The following is a 26,181-nucleotide window of genomic DNA, read 5'->3' as shown; positions in this document are numbered from 1 at the left end:
GTTAAAGAGGCCCCTCCTCTGGCCTTCTAGATGCGGGGAGGGAAATGCGGCGCTCACCCAAATTTTCGATGTCCTGCTCCCCAGTGCCCTCTAGTGGCTAACAGGGCCCAATGCTTTCTCGCCTCCCCTTAACCACCCCGGCTGAGGTTCTCGGATATGTGGGACTCGCAAGTCAGAATACTTCACTGAGGGTATCACACCCTCACACATCCACCCGCACCTCCACACATGCTCCTGACAGTAAATGTGCTTGAGAAAATGTTTTTGAAAAGTTGCAGTTACATAAGTAGATAAAGCATGTTATTTGTCTGCTGACAACGTGTTTGGTGTGTGTACATGTGTGTTGTGTGTGCACCCAGCTCCCTCGCTATAATATCAGGAGCTTCCCAGGACAGGAGCCACTAACCAGGCCAGGCCCTTCTGGTCCTTGTGTTAAAAACAGACTGTGGCTGTGGCCACCGCGATTCCTATTTAGGCTCTTACTGCGCAGGGCTACCTTCTTGGGGGAAATTCCAGAAGCTGCTGTCCTCTTTAGCCGGGACTGACTGAAATTCCCTGGGGAGAGGGAGGTGCTGGGGGGAGTCACGTGTACTCTCAGCTTCCAGGGTGGACTCCCGGCAGAAGGGTCTCTGTTGCCATGTGACCTTGTCATCCGTGTGACTCGCGCTGTCAGTGGTGCCAGCGCACACAGCGTGTTTGAGAATGTTACAGTGCACGAGGTTAGCAGGCTTCTCTTCTGATGTGGTCATTACCACCAGCTCAATCCCCAGCATTTTGTGAGTTCCTACTGTGTGCAAAGCACCTTTCAGGAACTTTTAAAAAGTAGAAAACAGTGTCCTCGTCCTCCAAAAACTATAGTTTTATGAGAGAGGGGGCTGATGACATGAATCCATAGGAGAAAATAACTAAAATTCTGTTTAATTCTGTCAAAACTAGTTGAGTACATGTGTAAGGAGTTGCAGAAGGCATTTTAAAGTTGCCTTAAAAGAGCTTAGCTAGGGGCTTCCCGGGGCTTCCCTGGTGGCGCAGTGGTTGGGAGTCTGCCTGCCGATGCAGGGGACACAGATTCGTGCCCCGGTCCGGGAAGATCCCACATGCCGCGGAGCAGCTGGGCCCATGAGTCATGGCCGCTGAGCCTGCGCGTCCGGAGCCTGTGCTCCGCAACGGGAGAGGCCACAACAGTGAGAGGCCGGCGTACCGCAAAAAAAAAAAAAAAAAAAAAGAGCTTAGCTAGAATCTTGTGAGGACAATGAGGACAAGGAATGGGACAGTATTAAAATGTAAGAATCAATATGATACAAAGTAGGGTAAGTTCGTGCCTATACTAACCAGGACTTATGCTGCAAATGCCAGTTATACAAACTCACACAAACCAAAAAAAAAAAAAAAAAAAAAAAAAAAATTGGCTCATTGGACCAAAGGAAGAAAGGGTAGGAATGGGCTAGCTTCAGGGACAGCTGGATCCAGACCTGAAATGCCTGGAGGACTCTCTCACCCCTTCCCCTCACACATCCCACCCCTCCCAATCTCCAGGCTTCTCTCTCCCTGTGGCCTACACAGAAGGGCTTTCTCTGCAAAGCCAGAAAATGGCCCCAGGCAGATCTGGATTCACATCCTTGGCTTTCTACCAAAGAGGAAAAGAAATCTTCCATTCTGGTTCCATTCAAAAACAGAAGAAAACAAAAAGGACTTGACACCTCACTCTTCTCAGCCGAGTATTTTTATTGGTAGCCCATTTAGAGCCTAATAGTTGAAGTCAGGGAAGAATGTCCTCTGAAAGAAGGGGGGAATGGTAGTCTTGGCAGACAAAACAAAGTAAGCCAGTATAAGCCATGTGTTCATTTTTCTGGAATGAGGGTCCGCGGTTTTTAACCAATTAGCAAAAGGATCCCTAACCCCAAAACTCAGCTCTAGAAGGAGAGTTGGTGACCAGCCAGTTCAACTTCCCCATTTTATAGAAGGGCATACCAAGGTACAGAAAGTATAGACAGTTTGCTCAAGATCACACAGCTATGGTGGAATTCTATATTGATCTGATGGAGGTTGGGGAAGGGGAAGTGTGAGATGGAAGAGTCAAAACCTGATCTGAAGTTTAAAGTCAAGACAAACATTTTTCAGATGATGATAGAATATCATAAGAAGGGAATGTGAGGGAAAATAAAGCACAGAATGAGGTGAGTTTTATTTTTAAATAAGAAAATTTTAAAAAATCCTCTAAAGTCAACAAGGGCTGCTTTGGTTATATTCCAAGCCCCAGCAATGTTTGTAATCTTTAAGGAATTTTTAAGAATGGGTGAGGCTCCACCTAACTGGAAATAGGAAAATGTTGTTCTAATTTTCCAAAAGAAAAACAAGCAGACTCTAAGAACAGCAGACTGGTAAACTGGACAAGACTGCACTGTGGGCGTGTTAAGACTGGGTTATGCCAGACAGACCTTGTTTCCATTTTTGAGAAAGTTCTCCCCTGAAAGGTTACTTGGGGGGAATACTCTAGACTCCAAGACTCCTGGCTTGTTAAATCTGAAAAGGATCTTTAGGGATTAAGAAACCAGGGGTTTGACAGGGATTTCACTCAAACTAGTGACTCCCAGCGGAATCAACCCTCACGTGCTTAAACAAATGAATTTCCCATCAAATCTACCTTTCTGGCTTCATGAGGATACTGGCCTACATTCCTGTCGGGCAATGGGTATCCCTGACCTCAACAGACAAAGCATGTGCTGGCACACTCCAATTCACCCCAGGCCCCATCATTCCCTGTTGCTTCACCCATCGCCAGCTTCACCCATCAGTGTAATCTGCCTACTCCAGCAGGCATTGGAGTGTGTGGCCCTGATCTAAACTTCCTCCATTATTTTATAGAGACTCTGAGGAAAGGAGTGCAGGGGTAGAATTACCTCTGATTCTTTAAAAGGTGGCAATCTAGCGTGGGCTATGGGTGTCTATTCACAAAATTAATGTTGGAGAAACCGTAGAAGCAGAGAGAAGCTTGGATCTGAGAAACAAACCTAAAACCTTGTGAGCTCCCAGGAAGCCCAAAGGCTGTGGTGAACCAGTATGTGTGTGGTGGGAGTTTGGAGAGTGGGGAGTGGCATATCAACGGGGGGTAGAGAGGCCTGACACATCCGTGGGAGAATGGGTTGCAAGAGATCTTTTCATCCTTCCTCTTGCTTCTTCCCCACATTGATTGGGACGGTCATTGCTGCCCCACTCCCTCTATGTGACAGGAGCTGGAGCAATAGCTCTGGCTTCAGGTGTTGGTGGGGTAATATCAGGGCACCCCAGTAGCTCTGCTGGGGTGAGAAACTGGTGGAAACAGGTGTGGTTGACCAGCTTCCCCCAGACATTCGTTTCTCCCCGCTTCTCTGTCCCACCACCAGGGCTGGTAGTGTTCCGGGGGGGAGCTCCCACCTCACAGCACTGCTTCTTTCTAAGTGTTCAAAAGCGAATCCCTGAGCAGAAGCTTTAGTTGGTGGCCCTGCCACAAACAGAGAAGGGAGAATGGGGATCGGCAGTGGTTGCATGGTGCCGGGGGCTCTATGCCTGGCTTCATCCAAGCCACTCTCCTTAAACTCATCCAGGGGCACAGACTAGGGCATGAACTTGCCCAAAAGACAGTGTTAGATACCACCATGGAAACATGGACTTCAAGGCCAAAATACCAGGTACCTGAGAGGTACATCCCATCAAAAAAGGAACACACACACACACACAGACACACACGCACACACACAGAAAACAACAAAATATATCCGTTGAAGCAAAGTCAATATGAATTTATTTTAAGAATCTTCAAAGAGTTAAGAGAGGATATTAGTAGGTTGTGTGGTTTTTAAATATGTGTGTAACTTCTTTGATAATCCTCTCTTGAAGGGGTGATTGAGTCCCTGCTCCTTGAGTGTGGATTAGACTTAGTGGCTCACTTCTAATAGATAGACTATGGAGGCAGTAACAGGGTGTGACTTCCAGGACTAGGTCATAAAAAGCATTGCGGCTTCTTCCTTGCTCTCACTCTTTTGGATTGCTTGCTGTGGGGAAAGCCAGCTGCCATCTCATGAGGGCACTCAAGGAGCCCTATGATGAGGCCCATGTGGTGAGGAACTGAGGCCACCTGCCAACAGCTACCTGCCAACAGCCACGTGAGTGAGCAATCTTGGAAACAGGCCCTCAAGCCCCAGCCGAGCCTCCAGATGACTGCAGCCCTGGTTTACATCTTGACTGCAACCTCATGAGAGATTATAAGCCAGAATTACCCAATCAAGCCACGCCTAAATTTCTGACCCACAGAAACAACAACAGTAACAAAAAGGCGGAATTCTTGAAGACCTAAAACATAAAATTGGTAAGCTTGAGCTATTAGGTTATGTAGAACTCTACAACCCAAATCAGAGAGCACACATTCTTTTCCAGCACATATGGGATATTTACAAGACATTTCCTGTGTACTTGGCCGCAGAGGAAGCTTTAATAAATACCAGAGAATCATCATCACACAGACTATATTTTCTGACCAATAATAACTATAATTGGAGGGTAGGAGAAATAAGTGAACTGTTTTTGGTTGTTGTTGTTGTTTTATTTGTTTGGTTTGTGTGTGTGTGTTTTAGTTTAAATAAATTGAATTTTGGAAAAAAAAAAAAAGAAAGAAGATGCTTCTCCTCTGTCACACTCTAACCATTTGGACTGGAGTCATGGAAGCTGCCATGTTCTTTCTTATAGACCCCACCCTTCTGGTCAAAGTTGATTGATCTGGGATGGAATCTGATCCAGGTGGCCAGCCAATCAGCAACTTTCCCAGGAGTTGTTGAATTTCAGAGAGAACACAGCTGGTCTTTCTCTGGTGCATATGCAGTGAAAGAGAATAAAATTGATACACAGACAGAAGCAGAGAAAAGGGTGGTGAGAGTTCTGGTGGTTTTCAAGTCCTTGGTTGGAGGTTTTCTAAGTCTCAGTTTCCCCTCTGACCTTCCCGGGACTTGACTATGTGACACACCCCTATGTCCTTCTGATAAATTCCTCTTTTGTCTAACCTATTTCAAAAACAAAAAACAAAAAAAAAGTAAAACATAAGTCTTTAAAAGTGGAGAAATCCTTCCTAGCTGCATCAAAGACATGGCAGCATGAGAACGATTTGATGCCCTGTGCTGCCTCTGAGATGCAGAGAGCTGTTTGCAAGGACCAGAGAGAAGCTTCTTTAAAAAAATCAATCACAAAATGATGACTAAAAATCTCATGTTTGGAAACAAAATAACATACTATTTTAACACCTTGGGTTAAAAAATCATAAGGGAAATTATATAATACTTACAACTAAATGACAATGAAAACATTACATGTCAAACGCTAAGTGACATTGCTAAAAACAGTATTTGGAGATGTAAATATATAGTTTTACTTATATTTACCAGGGAACAAGAAAGATTTAAAATAAACGAGTAAACATTTAGCTCAGGAAGTTGGAGAAAGGGAGCAATAGAGTAGGCCTAAAGAAATAAGAAGGAGTCAAAAATTTTTATGTAAGAGAACAAAAGAAATAAAGAAAATGAATAAAACCAAAAGTTGATTCTTTGAAAATATGTATTAGTAAGAGAAGCCTATGGTGGGAATTATCAAGATAGAAGGAGAAAAGATAGAAATAAATGAAACATAGATATATTTTTTTAAAAATAGGCCAATGTATGCATAAGAACTCAATATATAATAAATAATCACCACTTATCAATGCAGAAAAAGCAGGGTATTTAATAAAATTGTGCTAGGAAAACTGACTACCTACATAGAGACAAATAAAATTGCATTGCTTCCTAATACTATACAAAGCTGGAAATCCAGTGGATTTGATATCTAAATTTGAAATGGAAAGTAATAAAGCATGAAAATGATAATATAGGAGAATGCAGCGACAGGGACGCATAGCCATAAGCAAAAAAAATGGACAGATTATAAAACTAAGGATTATGATTCAATGAGAGACATCATGAAGAAAGTTAACATTCATCTCACAGACTGACAAAATACATATGCGACGTCAAAGACCTAAAGGGTAGTTTTAAACATATAAAAATTCCTTCTAATCAAGTAAAAAGAATCCTATAGGAACTCGAAAGGAAAAATGGGCAAAAATTGTAACTAGCTCAATTCTAAGATTAAAACCCAAAAGGCTAACAAACATTTAAAGAGATGCTCAAACTTATTAGTAATTGAAGAAATACAAAATTAAAACAATAATACACCCCACTGGCATCCCCATCAGAAGGGCAAAAACTAGAAAGCTGGCTAATGTCTAGGCTTGGCAGGGATTTGGAGGCAGGAGAACCCTGATTCACTGTTGGTAGGAGTGCAGACCGATGCAGGGGGGCCAATCTGGTACTACTTAGTTGAGTAATACGCATACTCCATAACCAGCAATTCTGCTCCTAAGTAAATTTCCCAAAGAAATTCCCTTATTATTCCATCTATAAGGATGTTCATGTTAGCATTGCAATAGCAAAGAGTTAGAGGCAATCTAGGTGCCCACCACTGGGTGAGTAAATATGTAAAATGTAGTAAATGCATCCATCAGAAGTAACAAATTAGAGGCATATTTTGCAAAATGGATGCATATTAAAAACAGACTGTTGAGTGAAAAGAAAATAGAATAAGGCCTATAGCACAATAACATCTAAATTAAAATTTAGATGTAAATTAAAAGCAGATGCCCGTAAAACAACATGATATCTTTTGCAAGAACACACACAAATAAAAGTATACACATCAAACACATTAGACTCCTATTTATGGAGAGAAAGAAGAGGGTGGGAGTGAAGAAGGGAGATAAAAGCAAAGGTCATGGATTCCTCTAAACCTCACCCATAGGCTATTCTCCTTTCCTCCCAAACATGTGGGAGGATTGCACTTCTCTGCCCACCTTCACCCAGAGTTGGGCAGGGTTGTGGGATTAGTTCTGTCCCAGGAGTTGTGAGTGGAAGTCATGTGTGCCAATTCTAGACCAGAGCATTCAATTTCTTGTGGGAGGTCATCCAGTGCTCTGTTTCCCTACTGCAAATGCTCAGGAAAGCACAAGTTGAGAAGAAACATCCATCAGCCAGGATCCCTGAGTGAAGACAAGGTCATGACCCCCTCCCCTCCCTCCACCCTGCCAACCTGTATGGAACAGTTAGTTTTAGCGAGAAATAAACTTTTGTTGTTTTAAGCTTCTGGGACTTGGGGGTGTTTGTTACTGCAACAAAATCCTGGGCTATTCTGATTAGCAAGGGAACTAATCAATTAAATAAAACAACGTGTCTTGTTTGGTACCATTGGTCTGGAGAGGGGTCTTTCAGGGACCAGTGATACCAACCAGAATGACTAACTCAAACATGTGCACCTGAGCTTTCCCTGCCCCACCCAAATGTGATGGAAGAAGACAAGGCAGTTGCCTAAGATCACACAGCCTTGAATTAGGGCATGACAACAACCCTCAAAAGGATGAACAAGAATGAACACTGGGCTTGCCTAGATTTCAGCAAGATTTTCACAGAGTTCCTTGTGCTGTTTCCAGGGACAGGATGGAGACTTACAAGCTGAAGAGTATGGTTATTGGCATTCTCGCTGATAGAAATCCATCATATCCCACGAGGGCCAGTGAGTGGATCCATGTCAGTCTGAAGCGCCTTGCTGCAAAGCTGGGTCCTCAGTCTCTACCAGTTCAACCTTTTATCAATGACTTAGATGAAGATACAGAAAACAGGCTGGGAGGGATAGCTAATACATGGAGAATGGCATCATGACTCATAAGGACAGGCTAGCTAGACCGATGGTAGAAGTGTACTCCACAGACTAGCACCATCAGCATCACCTGGGAACTTGTTAGAAATCCAAATTCTTGGTCCCCACACAAGATGAACTGAATCAACTCTGGGAATGCAGCCCAGATATCTCTGTTTTCATAAGCTCTCCAGGTGGCTGTGATGTGCAATAGGGTTTGAAAACCATAGTTTTAGAAAAATGGGCTGACACCAACAGCATCCTATTTTACAAGAATAAATATAAACTTCCTCCCTCATCCACCTATCCCTCCACATTCAAAACAGAAAAAAAGGGACTTCCCTGGCAGTCCAGTGGTTAAGACTCCACACTCCCAATGCAGGGGGCATGGGTTCGATCCCTGGTTGGGGAAATAAGATCCCACACCACGCAAGCCGTATGGCGTGCCAAAAAAAAAAAAAGTATGGATAAGGGACTTAGAAGTTTTAGAGGTTTTGTTTTCTTTTGTTTGTTTTTTTACTATAACCTTGAAATGAACTGTTAGTATGTGAGGGAGGCTGCCAAAACGCCAACTCAATCTTAAGCTACATTAAAAACAAGGTCTACTACCACTGAGGAGCCCAAAGGTGACTCGGAGATTTGGGGCTTGGGTCCTGGAATCACAAAGCAGGTCTTGTTAAGATTGGAGCCAGTTAAAATATAAACATATAATATATATATGTATACATATGTATGTATGTATATGTATATATATATACACATATATATATTATATGACATGTTATAAATTTGCAAGGCTCAAAACTCAAAATGCAAATGGGTATACAATGCAATGTCTCTCTCCCAGTCATTCTCCAGCCATCCTGTTCCTTTCCCAGAAGCAACCAATTTTGTCATATTTCATTGACTTTTTTGGGGGGATGTGTGTTAGATTAGGGTATTGTTTAATTTTCTTCTTTTCTTTGAATTTTATTTTATTTATTTTTTATACAGCAGGTTCTTAATAGTCATCCATTTTATACACATCAGTGTATACATGTCAATCCCAATCTCCCCATTCATCTCATCCCACCCCCATCCCCCCACCCCCCTCCACTTTCCCCCCTTGGTGTCCATATATTTGTTCTCTACATCTGTGTCTCTGTTTCTGCCCTGAAAACTGGTTCATCTGTACCATTTTTCTAGGTTCCACATATATGCGTTAATATACGATATTTGTTTTTCTCTTTCTGACTTACTTCACTCTGTATGACAGTCTCTAGAGCCATCCATGTCTCTACAAATGACCTAATTTCGTTCCTTTTTATAGCTGAGTAATATTCCATTGCATATATGTACCACATCTTCTTTATCCATTAGTCTGTCGATGGGCATTTAGGTTGTTTCCATGACCTGGCTATTGTAAATAGTGCTGCAATGAACATTGGGGTGCCTGTGTCTTTTTGAATTATGGTTTTCTCTGGGTATATGCCCAGTAATGGGATTGCTGGGTCATATGGTAATTCTATTTTTAGTTTTTAAGGAACCTCTATCCTGTTCTCCACAGAGGCTGTATCAATTTACATTCCCACCAACAGTGCAAGAGGCTTCCTTTTTCTCCACACCCTCTCCAGCATTTGCTGTTTGTAGATTTTCTGATGATGCCCATTCTAACTGGTGTGAGGTGATACCTCATTGTAGTTTTGATTTGCATTTCTTTAATAATTAGTGATGTTGAGCAGCTTCTCATGTGCTTCTTGGCCATCTGTATATCTTCTTTGGAGAAATGTCTATTTAGGTCTTCTGCCCATTTTTTGATTGGATTGTTTGTTTTTTTAATATTGAGCTACATGAGCTGTTTATATATTTTGGAGATTAATCCTTTGTCCGTTGATTCCTTTGCAAATATTTTCTCCCACTCTGAGGGTTGTCTTTTCGTCTTGTTTATGGTTTCCTTTGCTGTGCAAAAGCTTTTAAGTTTCATTAGGTCCCATTTGTTTATTTTTGTTTTTATTTCCATTTCTCTAGGAGATGGGTCAAAAAGGATCTTGCTGTGATTTACGTCATGGAACGTTCTTCCTATGTTTTCCTCTAAGAGCTTTACAGTGTCCAGTCTTACATTTAGGTCTCTAATCCATTTTGAGTTTATTTTTTGTGTATGGTGTTAGGGAGTGTTCTAATTTCATTCTTTCACATGTAGCTGTCCAGTTTTCCCAGCACCACTTATTGAAGAGACTGTCTTTTCTCCATTGTATATCCTTGCCACCTTTGTCATAGATGAGTTGACCATAGGTGCGTGGGTTTATCTCTGGGCTTTCTATCCTCTTCCATTGATCTATATTTCTGTTTTTGTGCCAGTATCGTATGGTCTTGATTACTGTAGCTTTGTAGTATAGTCTGAAGTCAGGGAGTCTGATTCCTCCAGCTCCGTTTTTTTCCCTAAAGACTGCTTTGGCAGGGTCTTTTGTGTCTCCATACAAATTTTAAGATTTTTTGTTCTAGTTCTGTAAAAAATGCCACTGGTAATTTGATAGGGATTGCACTGAATCTGTAGATTGCTTTGGGTAGTATAGTCATTTTCACAATATTGATTCTTCCAATCCAAGTACACGGTATATCTCTCCATCTGTTTGTGTCATCTTTGATTTCTTTCATCAGTGTCTTATAGTTTTCTGAGTACAGGTCTTTTACCTCCTTAGGTAGGTTTATTCCTAGGTATTTTATTTTTTTGTCACAATGGTGAATGGGATTGTTTCTTAATTTCTCTTTCTGATCTTTCATTGTTAGTGTATAGGAATGCAAGAGATTTCTGAGCATTAATTTTGTATCCTGCAACTTTACCAAATTCATTGATTAGCTCTAGTAGTTTTCTGGTGGCATATTTAGGATTCTCTATGTATAGTATCATGTCATCTGCAAACAGTGACAGTTTTACTTCTTCTTTTCCAATTTGTATTGCTTTTATTTCTTTTTCTTCTCTGATTGCCGTGGCTAGGACTTCCAAAACTATGTTGAATAATAGTGGTGAGAGTGGACATCCTTGTTTTTTTCCTGATCTTAGAGGAAGTGCTTTCAGTTTTTCACCATTGAGAATGATGTTTGCTCTGGGTTTGTCGTATATGTCCTTTATTATGTTGAGGTAGGTTCCCCCATGTCCACTTTCTGGAGAGTTTTTATCATAAATGGATGTTGAATTTTGTCAAAAGCTTTTTCTGCATCTATTGAGATGATCATATGGTTTTTATTCTTCAATTTGTTAATATGGTGTATCACATTGATTGATTTGCATATATTAAAGAATCCTTGCATCCCTGGGATAAATCCCAGTTGATCATGGTGTATGATCCTTTTAATGTATTGTTGGATTCTGTTTGCTAGTATTTTGTTGAGGATTTTTGCATCTATATTCATCAGTGACATTGGTCTGTAATTTTCTTTTTTTGTGGTATCTTTGTCTGGTTTTGGTATCAGGGTGATGGTGGCCTCATAGAATGAGTTTGGAAGTGTTCCTTCCTCTGCAATTTTCTGGAGGAGTTTGAGAAGGATGGGTGTTATGGGTGTTAGCTCTTCTCTAAATGTTTGATAGAATTCACCTGTGAAGCCACCTGGTCCTGGACTTTTGTTTGTTGGAATATTTTAAATCACAGTTTCAATTTCATTACTTGTGATTGGTCTGTTCATATTTTCTATTTCTTCCTGGTTCAGTCTTGGAAGGTTATACCTTTCTAAGAATTTGTCCATTTCTTCCAGTTGTCCATTTTATTGGTGTAGAGTTGCTTGTAGTAATCTCTTATGATGCCTTGCATTTCTGTGGTTCTGTTGTAACTTCTCCTTTTTCATTTCTAATTTTATTGATTTGAGTCCTCTCCCTCTTTTTCTTGATGAGTCTGGCTAATGGCTTACCAATTTTATTTATCTTCTCCAAGAACCACCTTTTAGTTTTATTGATCTCTTCTTGCTTTCTTTGTTTCTATTTCATTTATTTCTGCTCTGATCTTTATGATTTCTTTCCTTCTGCTAACTTTGGGGTTTTTTTGTTCTTCTCTCTCTAGTTCCTTTAGGTGTAACGTTAGATTGTTTATTTGAGATTTTTCTTGTTTCTTTTTTTTTTTTTTTTTGCGGTATGCGGGCCTCTCACTGTTGTGGCCTCTCCCGTTGCGGAGCACAGGCTCCAGACGTGTAGGCTCAGCGGCCATGGCTCACGGGCCCAGCCACTCCACGGCATGTGGGATCTTCCCGGACCGGGGCACGAACCCGTGTCCCCTGCATCGGCAGGCGGACTCTCAACCACTGCACCACCAGGGAAGCCCTTTCTTGAGATAGGCTTGTATTGCTATAAACTTCCCTCTTAGAACTGCTTTTGCTGCATCCCATAGGTTTTGGATCAGCGTGTTTTCATTGTCATTTGTCTCTAGGTATTTTCTGGTTTCCTCTTTGATTTCTTCAGTGATCTCTTGGTTATTTAGTAATGTATTGTTTAGCCTCCATGTGTTCGTGTTTTTTACGTTTCATTCCCTGTAATTGATTTCTAATCTCATAGCATTGTGGTCAGAAAAGATGCTTGATATGATTTCAATTTTCTTAAATTTACCAAGGCTTGATTTGTGACCCAAGATGTGATCTATCCTGGAGAATGTTTCATGTGCACTTGAGAAGAAAGTGTAATCTGTTGTTTTTGGATGGAATGTCCTATAAATGTCAATTAAATCTATCTAGTCTATTGTGTCATTTAAAGCTTGTGTTTCCTTATTAGTTTTCTTTCTGTATGATCTGTCCATTGGTGTAAGTGAGGTGTTAAAGTCCCCCACTATTATTGTGTTACTGTCAGTTTCCTGTTTTATAGCTGTTAGCAATTGCCTTATGTATTGAGGTGCTCCTAGTGTTGGGTGCATATATATTTATAATTGTTATATATTCTTCTTGGATTGATCCCTTGGTCATTATGTAGTGTCCTTCTTTTTCTCTTGTAACATTCTTTATTTTAAAGTCTATTTTATCTGATATGAGTATTGCTACTCCAGCTTTCTTTAGATTTCCATTTGCATGGAATATCTTTTTCCATCCCCTCACTTTCAGTCTGTATGTGTCCCTAGGTCTGAAGTGAGTCTCTTGTAGACATCATATATATGGGTCTTGCTTTTGTATCCATTCAGCAAGCCTGTGTCTTTTGGTTGGAGCATTTAATCCATTCATGTTTAAGGTAATTATCGATACATATGCTCCTATGACCATTTTCTTAATTGTTTTGGGTTTGTTTTTGTAGGTCCTTTTCTTCTCTTGTGTTTCCCACTTAGAGAAGTTCCTTCAGCATTTGTTGTAGAGCTGGTTTGGTGGTGCTGAATTCTCTTAGCTTTTGCTTGTCTGTAAAGCTTTTGATTTCTCCATCGAATCTGAATGACATCCTTGCCAGGTAGAGTAATCTTTGTTGTAGGTTCTTTCCTTTCATCACTTTAAATATGTCATGCCACTCCCTTCTGGCTTGTAGGGTTTCTGCTGAGAAACCAGCTGTTAACCTTATGGGAGTTCCCTTGAATGTTATTTGTCATTTTTCCCTTGTTGCTTTCAATAATTTTTCTTTGTCTTTAATTTTTGTCAGTTTGATTACTATGTGTCTCAGCATGTTTCTCCTTGGGTTTATCCTGCCTGGGACTCTCTGTGCTTCCTGGACTTAGGTGGCTATTTCCTTTCCCATGCTAGGGAAGTTTTCGACTATAATCTCTTCAAATATTTTCTCAGGTCCTTTCTCTCTCTCTTCTCCTTCTGGGACCCCTATAATGCAAATGTTGTTGCGTTTAATGTCCCACAGGTCTCTTAGGCTATCTTCATTTCTTTTCATTCTTTTTTCTTTATTCTGTTCCACAGCAGTGAATTTGACCATTCTGTCTTCCAGGTCACTTATCCATTCTTCTGTCTCAGTAATTCTGCTATTGATTACTTCTAGTGTATTTTTCATTTCAGTTATTGTATTGTTCATCTCTGTTTGTACTTTAATTCTTCTAGGTGTTTGTTCTTTAATTCTTCTAGGTCTTTGTTAAACATTTCTTGCATCTTCTCAATCTTTGCTTCCATTTTTTTTCCGAGGCCTTGGATCATCTTCACTACCATTATCCTGAATTCTTTTTCTGGAAGGTTTCCTATCTCCACTTCTTTTAGTTGTTTTTCTGGTGTTTTATCTTGTTCCTTCATCTGATACATAGTCCTCTGCCTTTTCATTTTGTCTATCTCTCTGTGAATGTGGTTTTCCTTCCACAGGCTGCAGAATTGTGGTTCTTGCTTCTGCTGTCTGTCCTCTGGTGGATGAGGCTATCTAAGAGGCTTGTGCAAGCTTCCTGATGGGAGGGACTGGTGTTGGGTAGAGCTGGCTGTTGCTCTGGTGGGCAGAGCTCAGTAAAGCTTTAATCTGCTTGTCTGCTGATGGGTGGGGCTGGGTTCCCTCCCTGTTGGTTGTTTGGCCTGAGGCGACCCAGCATTAGAGCCTACCCGGCTCTTTGGTGGGGCTAATGGCGGATTCCAGGAGGGCTCACACCAAGGAGTACTTCCCAGAACTTCTGCTGCCAGTGTCCTTGTCCCCACAGTGAGCCACAGCCACCCCCCCCCACCTCTGCAGGAGACACTCCAACACTAGTAGATAGGTCCAGTTCAGTTTCCCATGGAGTCACTGCTCCTTCCCCTGGGTGCTGATGTGAACGGTACTCTGTGTGTGCTCTCCAAGAGTGGAGTCTCTGTTTCCCCCAGTCCCATCAAAGTCCTGCAATCAAATCCCGCTAGCCTTCAAAGTCTGATTCTCTAGGAATTCCTCCTCCCATTGCCAGACCCCCAGGTTGGGAAGCCTGACATGGGGCTCAGAACCTTCACTCCAGTGGGTGGACTTCTGTGGTATAAGTGTTCTCCAGTTTGTGAGTCACCCACCCAGCAGTTATGGGATTTGATTTTATTGTGATTGCACCCCTCCTACCATCTCGTTGAGGCTTCTCCTTTTTCTTTGGATGTGGAGTATGTTTTTTGGTGAGTTCCCATGTCCTCCTGTCGATGACTGTTCAGCAGTTAGTTGTGATTCCGGTGCTCTTGCAAGAGGAGGTGAGCGTATGTCCTTCTGCTCCGCCATCTTGAACCAATCTCTCGTTGACTTTTAAATACACAAAAAATAAAATAATAAATAAAATAAATTAATTAATTAAATAAAATTCACATTTTCCCCCAATTTTAACATCTCTGAAATCAGGCTGTGTTTTACAATAACTGTCAGCCAGGTGGCTCTCATCACGTGGATGCCATTGTTGGCACATGTGCAAACTTAGTTTTTGTACTGTTAGCACTTCAAAAGATTTACATGCATTGTGGCTACTACACATGCTGAGTTTAATTGCTAATGAAAATGTCTTCAGAAGGATTATACTGTGATTTGGCATTGAAATGAAAGGTCTTTCTTGATGCAGAAAGTCACAGAAATAGCAGTAAGTTACAAAATTGATATTAGTGAAGCAAATGCATACATTGTTGGAGAAGTGATCTCAATTCCCTATATTGTTGCAGAGCAATCCCAGAGTGCATTTCTTTCTTTCTTTCTTTCTTTTTTTTTTGATGTGGATCATTGTCAAAGTCTCCACTGAATCTGCTACAACACTGCCTCTGTTTTATGTCCTAGTTTCCCGGGCCACAAGGAATGCGGGATCCTAGCTCCCCAACCAGGGATTGAATCCGCACGCCCCACATTGGTAGGTGACGTCTTAACCACCGGACTGCCAGGGAAGTCTCTCCAGAGTGCTTTTCTGCAGCAGTGCTTCTCCAGGTGCAAAGTACACATTGAATCCCCTGGGATCTGGATAAAATTCAGATTCTGCTTCGCTAAGTCTGGCATGGGTCCGAGATGCTACATTTCCAATAAATCCCTTTGTGATGTTGATGCTGCTGGTCCATACTTGGTCCACTTTGAAGACCCAAGAGAGGAAGATACCCAAAGTAGGTGAAGAGCCATTACATATGGAGATTCATGCAAGAGCCTTGCCAGACAACACAACTTAAGGCCAAGGAAATTGCCAGATCTTGCAAAATAGTTGCCAGAAGTTTCAAAGCAATGAAGGGCTGGTGTGATCAATCATGTGTCATGCAGGACTATTGTTATGGCATCATGCCATATAGTTCATTGGCAGTCTTTTATTTATTTATTTACTTACTTACTTAATTACTTATTTATTTATTTTTGGCTGCTTTGGGTCTTCATTGTTGCACGTGGGCTTCCTCTAGTTGCAGAGAGCAGGGGCTACTCTTCGTTGCAGTGGGCGGACTGCTCATTGCAGTGGCTTCTCTTGCTGCAGAGAAGGGGCTCTAGAGCGCAGGCTCAGTAGTTGTAGCTCCCGGGCTTAGTGACTCCGCGGCACGTGGGATCTTCCCGAACCAGGGCTCGAACCCGTGTCCCCTGCATTGGTAAGCGGATCTTTAACCAATGCACTACCAGGGAAGTCCCTTTTTTTTTTCCAATAGACTTTATTTTTGGAGCCGTTTTAGATTCACAACAAAATTGTGAATAAAGTACAGAGTTCCCCTGTATCTCTTGTCCCGACACATGTACAGCATTTCCCACTATCAACATTCCACTGGCCTACATTTGTTACAATCAATGAACCTACACTGACACAATATTATCACTTTAAGTCCATAGTTTACATTAGGGTTCACTCTTGGTGTTATACATCCCATTGGCTTTTAACAAACACATAGGGACATGTATCCACCGGTAGAGTATCATACAGAATAGTTTCACTGTCCTAAAAATCCTTTGTGCTCCATCTTCTCATCCCTTACTCCCTCCTAAGCCCTGGAAACTACTGATCTTTTTACTGTCTTCATAGTGTTGCCATTTCCAGGATGTCATATAGTTGGAATCATACAGTACGTAGTCTTTTAAGATTGGCTTCTTTCACTTACTAATATGAATTTAAGGTTCCTCCATGTCTTCTCATGACTTGATAGCTCATTTCTTTTTTTTTAACTTTTTATTTTATATTGGAGTATAGTTGATTAACAATGTTGTGATAGTTTCAGGTGTACAGCAAAGTGATTCAGTTATACATATACATGTATCTATTCATTTTCAAATTATTTTCCCATTTAGGTTGTTACATAATATTGAGCAGAGTTGCCTGTGCTATACTGTAGGTCCTTGTTGGTTATCCATTTTAAATATAGCAGTGTGTACATGTCAATCCCAAACTCCCTAACTATTGCATATAAGTGGAATCTAAAAAGAAATGATACAAATGAACTTACTTACAAAACAGAAACAGATTCACAGACTTAGAGAATGAACTTAATGGTTACCTGGGGGGGAAGGGTGAGGAGAAGAGATAGTTAGATAGCTCATTTCTTTTTAGCACTGAATAATATTCCCTTGTCTGGATGTACCACAATTTATTTATCCACTTGCCTACTAAAAAACTTCTTAGTTGCTTCCAAGTTTTGGCAATTATGAATAAAACTGCTATAAACATCTGTGTATAGGTTTTTGGTTAGATATAAAATTTCAACTCATTTGAGTAAATACCAAGGAGCATTGCTGGATCATAGAGTAAGAGTGAGTTTGATTTTATAAGAAACTGCCAAACTATCTTCCAGAGTGGCTATACCATTTTCTCATTGCCACCAGCAATAAATGAGAGTTCCTATTGCTCCACATCCTCACTAGCACTTGGTGTTGTCGGTGTTCTGGATTTTGGCCATTCTAATAGGCAAGTGGGGACTTCCCTGGTGCAGTGGTTGACTCCACACTCCCAGTGCAGGGGGCCTGGGTTCGATTCCTAGTCAGGGAGCTAGATCTCACATGCATGCCGCAACTGAGTTCACATGCCACAACTAAGGAGCCTGTGAGCCACAACTAAGGAGCCCACCTGCCACAACTAAGACTTGGCACAACCAAATAAATAAATACATAAATAAAATAGACATGTAGTGGTTTCTCGTTGTTTAATTTGCATTTCACTGATGACATATGATGTAGAGCATCTTTTCATATGCTGATTTGCCACATGTATATCTTCTTTAGGGAGGTATCTTTTCAGGTCTTTTGCCCACTTTCAACATCAGGTTATTCATTTTCTTATTGTTGAGTTTCAGGAGTTCTTTGCATATTTTGGATAGCAGGCATTTATCAGAAATGTCTTTTGTAAATGTGTTCTCCCACTCTGTGCCTCTTCTCATCCTCTTGACCGTTCTTTCACAGAGCATACATTTTTAACTTTAGTGAGGTCTAGCTTATCAATGATTCCTTTCATGAATTGTCCCTTTGGTGTTATAGCTAAAAAATCATTGCCATATCCTAGATCATCTAGTTTTCTCCTGTGGCATTTTCTAGGAGTTTTATAGATTTGCATTTTACATGTAGGTTTATGATCCACTTTGAGTTAATTTTTGTGAAAGGTTTAAGGTCTGTGTCTAGAATCTTTTTTTCTTTTTTTTCCATGTGGTGTCCATTTGTACCAGAACCATTTGTTGAAAAGACTATCTTTCCTTCATTGTACTGCCTTTGCTCCTTTGTCAAAGATCAGTTGACTATATTTATGGGAGTCTCTTTCTGGGTTTTCTATTCTTTTCTATTCCATTGATCTATTTGTCTCTTCTTTCACCAATATCACACTGTTTTACTACAACTTGTAATAAGTCTTGATGTCAGGTAGTATCAGTCCTCCAACTTTGTCCTCCTTCTGAATATCATGTTGACTATGATGGGTCTTTTGCCTCTCCATTTAGCAGTCTTTTTCATTTCTTTTTTGTACACAAAACAATCAAGCAACTTGCAATTGATGTTACCTTATATTTGATGGACTATGATAGTTCTTTATGGATATTTCCAGAGATATCTTGTGCATATAAAAGCAAATACACAAATGTTTTATTTTTCCAAGTCCATTTTAAATGTCTATATTGTGGGACAAATATTAAGAGTCTTTGAAAGAAAATGAGAGTATAATGGGGAGATCTGCCCCCTGATGGGTGCCCAGGGTAATATTTTCTTGTCAGATATGGCTTTTTTTACACTTATTTCACACTTACTATGTGCAAGGCTCTGAGAAAAAGAATTCCTGGCCCATTAAGTTTACGAACTAATAGAAAAGACACAAAAACATAATAGATTATAGTTCTACATGTTCTCTACTACAAGTTTATACCAAATGGTGCTAAAGCATAAAGGGGAGCGATTAATCCTCCCTAGGACTGAGACTCAGAGCAGAACTCACAGAGTGAGTGCTATTTGACTGGGTTCTTAAAATATAAGTGGTGTATAGCAAGCAGAGAAGGCAGGAAAGGGCACTACAGACAAAGGGAGCAGTTTGCTCAAAATATCAAAGGGCAAATGCTAAAGAACATGCCATGAGCTTAAAAAGGTGAGATTGACTGTGGAGTTGGTGGAAGAGAAGAAAGTATAATAGGGAATGAGGTTGGAAAAGCAAGTTGGGGGCCTGTGAGTCTGTAAATTGTTTTGAATGTTATTCTAAGTGTTTGGATTTTATCCTGTGGACACTGAGATGCGGCAAGGAGTTTTTAAATGGGGGAATGAAGTGCTCAGGTCTGAGCTTTAGAAAGATCCCTCTGGCTGCAGTATGAAGGGCTGATTAGGAAGAGAAAGAGCAGGGAGATTGGTGAGGAAGCTACTGGAAAAGGCCAAATCACATGATTAAGGAAAGTGTCAGCGACTGGTGGTTGTCTCCTCACATCCATTCTCCTCTTCTTTAAAAATAATATTTTTTACAGAGCATCGCTTTGCTGAAAGCTAAGTGTCCTAGGGTGGTTTAGGCTTCTTATGAATATATTCTTTTTCTACTTATATTCAAGAAGAGTATACTATTGTATATACTTATTTATACGTTCATAAGAAGTACATATTCATAGTCATTGAAAACATTAAAGACATTTTCTTTCAAATGGGCAAATCAGGAAATTCAGTAAATTTGGCAAATTGGCTTTAGGTGACCCTTTCTGCTTCCAGCGTCAACAGCTCTTTGAAGGATTTTGAAAGTGAAGGAAAGGAGACAAAGCAGTAGCTTGAGGGAGAAGCAGGACCGAGGGAAACTGTTTGGAGACAGCTGTGATTCAAGTGGTTTGTTGACTAAAATGGGCGATTCTGTAAAGAGGAAGCAGAGGCTGAGGTGAGAAAGAGACCACTGGGTAGAGCAACGTTTCAAAGGAGTCTGGAAGGGAGGGTGTCAAGTGCACAAAGGGGGAAACTTAGGAAAAATAAGTGGAAGTTGACTGCCGCTTTGGTGGTTTCCAATAAGCCATTCCTCCTGGTATTCAGCCTGTGTGTAAGCCCCCCTACCCTGACTCTGGGCTTGGACAGGTGACAAGCTTTGGCCGATGGGGCATTAGCAAAAAGATGCCAGCAGAGACTGCAAAAGCGTTTGAACACCTGGCCCATCCTTTTGGAGGTGTTTCCTCTCAGAACCCAGATGTCAGGCTGCAGAAGTCTGATTTAGCTATGTGGGGAGGCCACGCGGAGGAGGCCCCCTGGGCTGACAGCCCCAGCTGAGCCCCAGCCAACAGCTGGCATCAACTTCCAGCCAAGCGAGTCTACCATCCTCCAGCCTCAGTCAAGCGGCCCCAGATGATGCCATGTGGAGCAAAGATGAGCTGTTCCTGCCAAGCCTGGCCCACGTTGCAGAATCGTGAGCAAATATGAGTTTTGTGGTTTTAAGCCAATGAGGTTTTGGGGTATTTTCAATGGCACAGAAAGGATTGCTTTTCTTCTGAGTTTTGTCTTAAATTCTGCTTTATTATAATTTATTATATACTTATGATAATTCTGTCTTGGCCCGTCGGCATTTGCCTGCCAAGGGCCACTAGGCCCTAGAAACTTCCTTGATATCTGGATCTACTGCAGTGGCTTTACGGCAATGGGTAAAAGCCAGACTGCCGGAGTTTGTTTGTTTGTTTGTTTGTTTTGCGGTACGCGGGCCTCTCACTGTTGTGGCCTCTCCCGTTGCGGAGCACAGGCTCCGGACGCGCAGGCTCAGCGGCCATGGCTCACGGGCCCAGCCACTCCGCAGCATGCGGGATCTTCCCGGACCGGGGCACGAACCCGTGTCCCCTGCATCGGCAGGCGGACTCTCAACCACTGCGCCACCAGGGAAGCCCCAGACTGCTGGAGTTTGAATCCAGCCTTCGCCGTTCATTGTCTGTGAGATCTAGGTAAGCCTGTGCCTCTGTCAGCCCTTCTGGGTAGATGCCTGGGGAGATCACTAAGGAGAGAGCTGAACCAAGTGAGAAGTGGAGCTGGGGAAACAGCTCTGCCATCACCTGCTCTACTGACCCGTTGTGACACTCCACCTCCATGAGCAGGGCCCACCTTTCCCAGGCCCTGCCCCTGAGCATCAGGGAAGCATAGTTCAGGGCAGCAGATGGTCACAGAATAAGGAAGCTTAGATCTGGAAAGGCCCAGGCATTTCCCCCTACCTGGAATCAGAGACTTAGCTGGAGTCTAACATTAGGGGTATGTGGAAGAGGGCCAGAAGGGGTTTGTGGCCAGAGGTCCCCTTGGGTGTTTGGTTGGTAAGGGAGCCCAGCATCATATTCATCATCTTCATCATCGCCATCATCAACACCAACATTGCTGACGTCTAATGAGCGGTTACTAGGTGCTGGGTACTAATCTAAACTCTTTCTTACATGTATTAATTCATTCGCACGGCCACTTGATGAGGATTATTATCAGCTACACGTTGCAGCTGAGGAATCCATGGGCCAGAGGGGGTTTGTGATTTGCCGAAGGACGTGCAGCTGGTGAGTAGCACAGCCAGGATTCGAACCCTGGCAGTCTGGCTCTCAAGCGTGCTCAGAACCACTTAGTAATACTATCCAAGATTTTGACCAGCTTCTCCATAACCCCATGGTTTTGCTGTTACTATAGCCCCTCAACATCCTTTCACCAGGTCAGTATTTTAGCTGAAAATTTGAAAAGCTGTTGCTTTTGGAGCAAATACTCAAGGTGCAGTGCACTGCCCCTCTCCCCCCACTCCCCACCCCGGCTCCCCAGCCAGGCTACTCCTGTATCCCCTGCTTCCAATCACATCTAAATCACACTGAATGCCACCTCCTCCATGAAGACTTCCTGCTTACTCCCCTCCTAGAAATTCATCCTGTCTTTCTTACTTTGCCTAGGCTCATGGGTTTCCTCCCTCTTATCCAGGGCTTCCACGATCTGTTTTTCTGCCTGTGCTGACCACTGGGATGAGACCCCGGGCTCTTTTCAGCACCATCAGGGTGGCCATGAAAGTGAGCAACACGGCTGTGGACAGACAGCAGTAGGACATAGAGTGTCTCTCTGAAGGTGGCAGCCCACCCTGCCTGAGCTCTTCCTGGTGCCATAAATCAAGGTATGTTTGCTATCGGTAGAAGAGCTGGGGTCAGGGGCAATCTATAATGTTGGGATAAATGTTTTGATATATTCATCTGTGAGTTTTTTCCCTCCTCCTTGTATTGTTCTCTTTACCATCCTTCCAGAGATACAGGTGTGGGTTCGTTGTCTCTGGGCAGGGCTATGGCAGAAAACAAAAGTCACCCACTAAATACCATCTCCCTTCCTGGACTGTTGCCATGGCTCTGGTCTAAGACTCTGAGGTGGAGAAGATTTCGTGGAGGAGAAAAAATGTCTTGGAGGAAGAGGAAGGCAGCTGGGCATCCCCTCCCTGCTAACACGAGCCTGGGAGGAGGGAGAGGTCATGGGTCCCAGAAGCAGCAAAGACCTGGCCCCGCTCCCAGCAGACCGCCAAAACCTCATACGTGACCCCTGGCACAACGGCTGGAGACTGTGTCTAGGTTGGGGGGGGGGCTAGTTGTGATGGAATTTGCAGTTTTAGAGGCCAAGGGGAGGGATTGTGGACCTCTCAGCAGTAGCCGTGTGGACATGTGTCCAGTGAGACAGCTCAGCACAGCCTAAGATGTGGGAACTGAAACCAGCCATGGAGTGGGGCGGAGAGCAGGGAACTCATCTCCAAGAAGAACTGGAGTTAAGCTCCCCCCAGTTTAGCAGAGTGCTTGATTCATGAAAAACAAAGTTAAACCTCATGTGCACCTGAGTTTGCAGACTGAAATTTCTCCCCAGCGCACCTGTTCTCACATTGTGAGCCCTGGGGAGACAATCTGTTCCTGTTCTCCTTGGAGCAGGGGAGCCAGCACACTCACTGGAGCCCATCTGCTGAGGTAGGAGGTGGAGAGGAGGGGGCTGGCTTTCCCTCTGACACCAGATGTCAGTTCCCCAGGGAGCGAATCCTGCCACCTGCCTGGTTCCCTCAGCCCTGAGGGAGGCAGGGGGAGCTTGAATAACCCATGGGTCTGGGAGCTTGGGAGAGCAGACTCCAGGGGCCAGGAGAAAACTGGGAGAAAGGAGTCTTCATGAAGTTTGTCATAGCAGGAGATACAATCCATTTAAGAATTATACACTGAACATCTAGTATGTGCCCAGTCCTGGGCTAAGTGCGGGGGGATAAGTAAAAGAAAGTATGCAAGGGCTTCCCTGGTGGCACAGTAGTTGGGAGTCTGCCTGCCGGTGCAGGGGACACGGGTTCGGGACCCGGTCCGGGAGGATCCCGCATGCCGCGGAGTGGCTGTGCCCGTGGGCCATGGCCGCTGAGCCTGCGCGTCCAGAGCCTGTTGCTCCGCGGCGGGAGAGGCCACAACGGTGAGAGGCCCACATACTGCAAAAAAAAACAAAAAACAAAAAACAAACAAACAAACAAAAAAAAAGAAAGTATGCAAGAGCACTGTTTCAGAGCCTGGCACATAGCAGGTGCTTCATAAATGCTGTATCCCTCATACTCTTCCTGGAAGGATACAAGGATGAAAAAAATAGTCTTGCCCTCAAGGATCTTAAGATCCTGTAAGAGGGACTTTCCTGGTGGTACAGTGGTTAAGAATCTGCCTGCCAATGCAGGGGACACGGGTTTGAGTCCTGGTTCAGGAAGATCCCACATGCCGCAGAGCAACTAAGCCTGTGCACCACAAATACTGAGTCCGCGAGCCACAACTACTGAAGCCCGAGTGCCTAGAGCCCATGCTCCACAACAAGAGAAGCCACTGCAATGAGAAGCCCGCGCACTGCAACAAAGACCCAACACACCCCAAAATAATAATAATAATAATTAATTAATTAATTTTTAAAAAAGATCCTGTAAGAGGTCAAGACCCTTGCACACAGTTCTCTAGAACCCAGTCAAAGCAAGGTAGGCACTACAGCCCAGGCCCAAAGGTCCAGGGGTTCAAGGGAGGAGAGAGAGGGTCTGGTTGAGACTTCACAGAAGAGGTACCATCTGAGGGTTGAGTGTGTATAGGGGAGGTGGGAGGTGAGGAAGGGGCCAGGGGACGGGACTCGTGGGGAGCTCTCAGAAGGCTGAGCTACAAGAGAACACATTCTGGCTGTCCCTAACCTCCAGAGTGAAAGTTCATGTGCAAATCAGTTGTTTGGAATTTGGAATGCATTTTCCCATGGGAACAAGGCCATAAATGGAGGCTAGGTTCTTGGGCCAGAGGATGGAAACAGATTTCCCCCCGCAACTAGATTACTCAGAGCTAGGCCCTAGTTTAGGGTTCAGAGAGATGGGAGCCCTGTGGCATAACTTCCTTCTGGGAGGCTGGGCTTGCCATGGGCCAAGGACTTTTTGTTGGGGGTTTGTTATGGTTTAGGAAGAGATTAAACCTGAGAAATAGTAAGGCTAGTTTTAATTGTATTTAATAACAAAGCTATCAGCTGACATACATTTATGATTACATATTGAAGGAATAGTCCATTTGTAGGAGGTAGAGATGAAGTAAATTCTAAATTACTATCAAATCAGCAGGCAGGCTGGTCTTAGAATTTCATAGTGGCCAAAGCAGTTCTGTTTGTTGTAAATGCCTCCTAATCCCTAATCCAATATGACTGGTGTCCTTATGAAAAGGAGGAATTTGGGCACAGACACGCACACAGGGAGAACACTGTGTGAAGATAACGGATGTGATCGTGGTGATGCTGTAAGCCAAGGAACTCTAAAGATTGCGAGCAAACCACCAGAATGAGAGAGGTGTGTACGAGGTTCTCCCTCACAGCCCTCAGCAGGAACCAATCCTGCTGACACCTTGATCTCAGACTGATCTAGCATCCAGACATGTAAAACAATATATTTCTGTTATTTAAGTTTGTGGTACTTTGTCACGGCCGCCCTAGATAATGAATACAGCCATTATAGTAGTCACAGATAAGTGACATGCAGCATAATCCCACCACTTTTGTGACAGCTGACCGGGTCAGGGATCTCTAACAAAGGCTGACCAGTGCCCTCTGACCCGGACTGGTGCTAGAGCTCCTGATACTGGCCACCCAATCAGACTGTCTTTCTTGAAGGGTTTAAAGAGAGTGCAAGACTCTGAGAAAAGGGGGACACAGAGAGGAGCTGACACCGGGTATAAACAGAAACCATGGAGGAACTGGTCAGGAGCAGATCCTTCAAGCAGAGAGGAGAGTGGGGTCAGGTATTGGGAGCAGCAACAGAGACGGAGACTCATGGATGAAGCAGAAACCAAGGCAAGAGGCCTGGACCAAGATGCACTTATGAGGGTGCCCCTCTGAGCAAGAGCACCTCCACCACCCTTGAAGGCTGAGAAGAAGCTCACCCCACCGCTCCCGGGGGCTGCCAGAGACAGCGTCATCCTGAATAATGTGTCAGCCTCCCAGACACCTGGTGTCCTCACCTTTCTGGTGGAGCCTTAAAATAACCTCACCCCTGCCAGGTGAGACACCTGGTCTCTGCCCCCCTGCAACCGGAGAGAGCCTAACACATTACTACACAAGCAACACAGGATCCCTGTAGAAATTTTAGAAAATATAAACAAGGAAAATAAAGGTCATTTATGACCTCACTACTCAGAAATGACCACTGTTAATATTTCAGTGTTCTTAAAATCTTTTATTCTATGCACATATTTTTACAAAATAGGGTAATACTATATAACATGGCTTTTCTCTAAATATCTAACAAACATTTTTCAAAACCAATAGAAATTTGTCATTATTTGTAAGGAATGTTCCTTTGTGTGAGATGCGCGCTAATCAAACTCTTACTGTTGGAAATTTAGCTTGTTCCCAGTTTTAATGAGCATGCACTTTGATCCTACGATCCTACTTTTAGGAATACATCCCACAAAGGTAAAGCACTGGTTTCTAAAAATATATCTACAGAGACATTTATTGCAATATTATTGACAATAGAATAATCGCTAGAAGCAACCTGGGTGCTCACCAATAGGGGAGTGATTGAATGATTTATGGCACATTTGTACTATGAAATTTTGGACTGCTATTAAGAATGAGATAGCTCAATACTATTTGTAAAAATGACGATGGTATATTGTTAAGTGAAAAGTAGTTCACAAGCTAATTGTATAAGGGGATTTTTGCTTTTGATTAAAATTTTGTAAATGGCAGTGGGGAACTCC

Source organism: Lagenorhynchus albirostris, chromosome 1 (genome assembly GCF_949774975.1).
Source record: "Lagenorhynchus albirostris chromosome 1, mLagAlb1.1, whole genome shotgun sequence".
Lineage (NCBI taxonomy): Eukaryota > Metazoa > Chordata > Mammalia > Artiodactyla > Delphinidae > Lagenorhynchus > Lagenorhynchus albirostris.
This window is presented reverse-complemented; position numbering follows the sequence as displayed.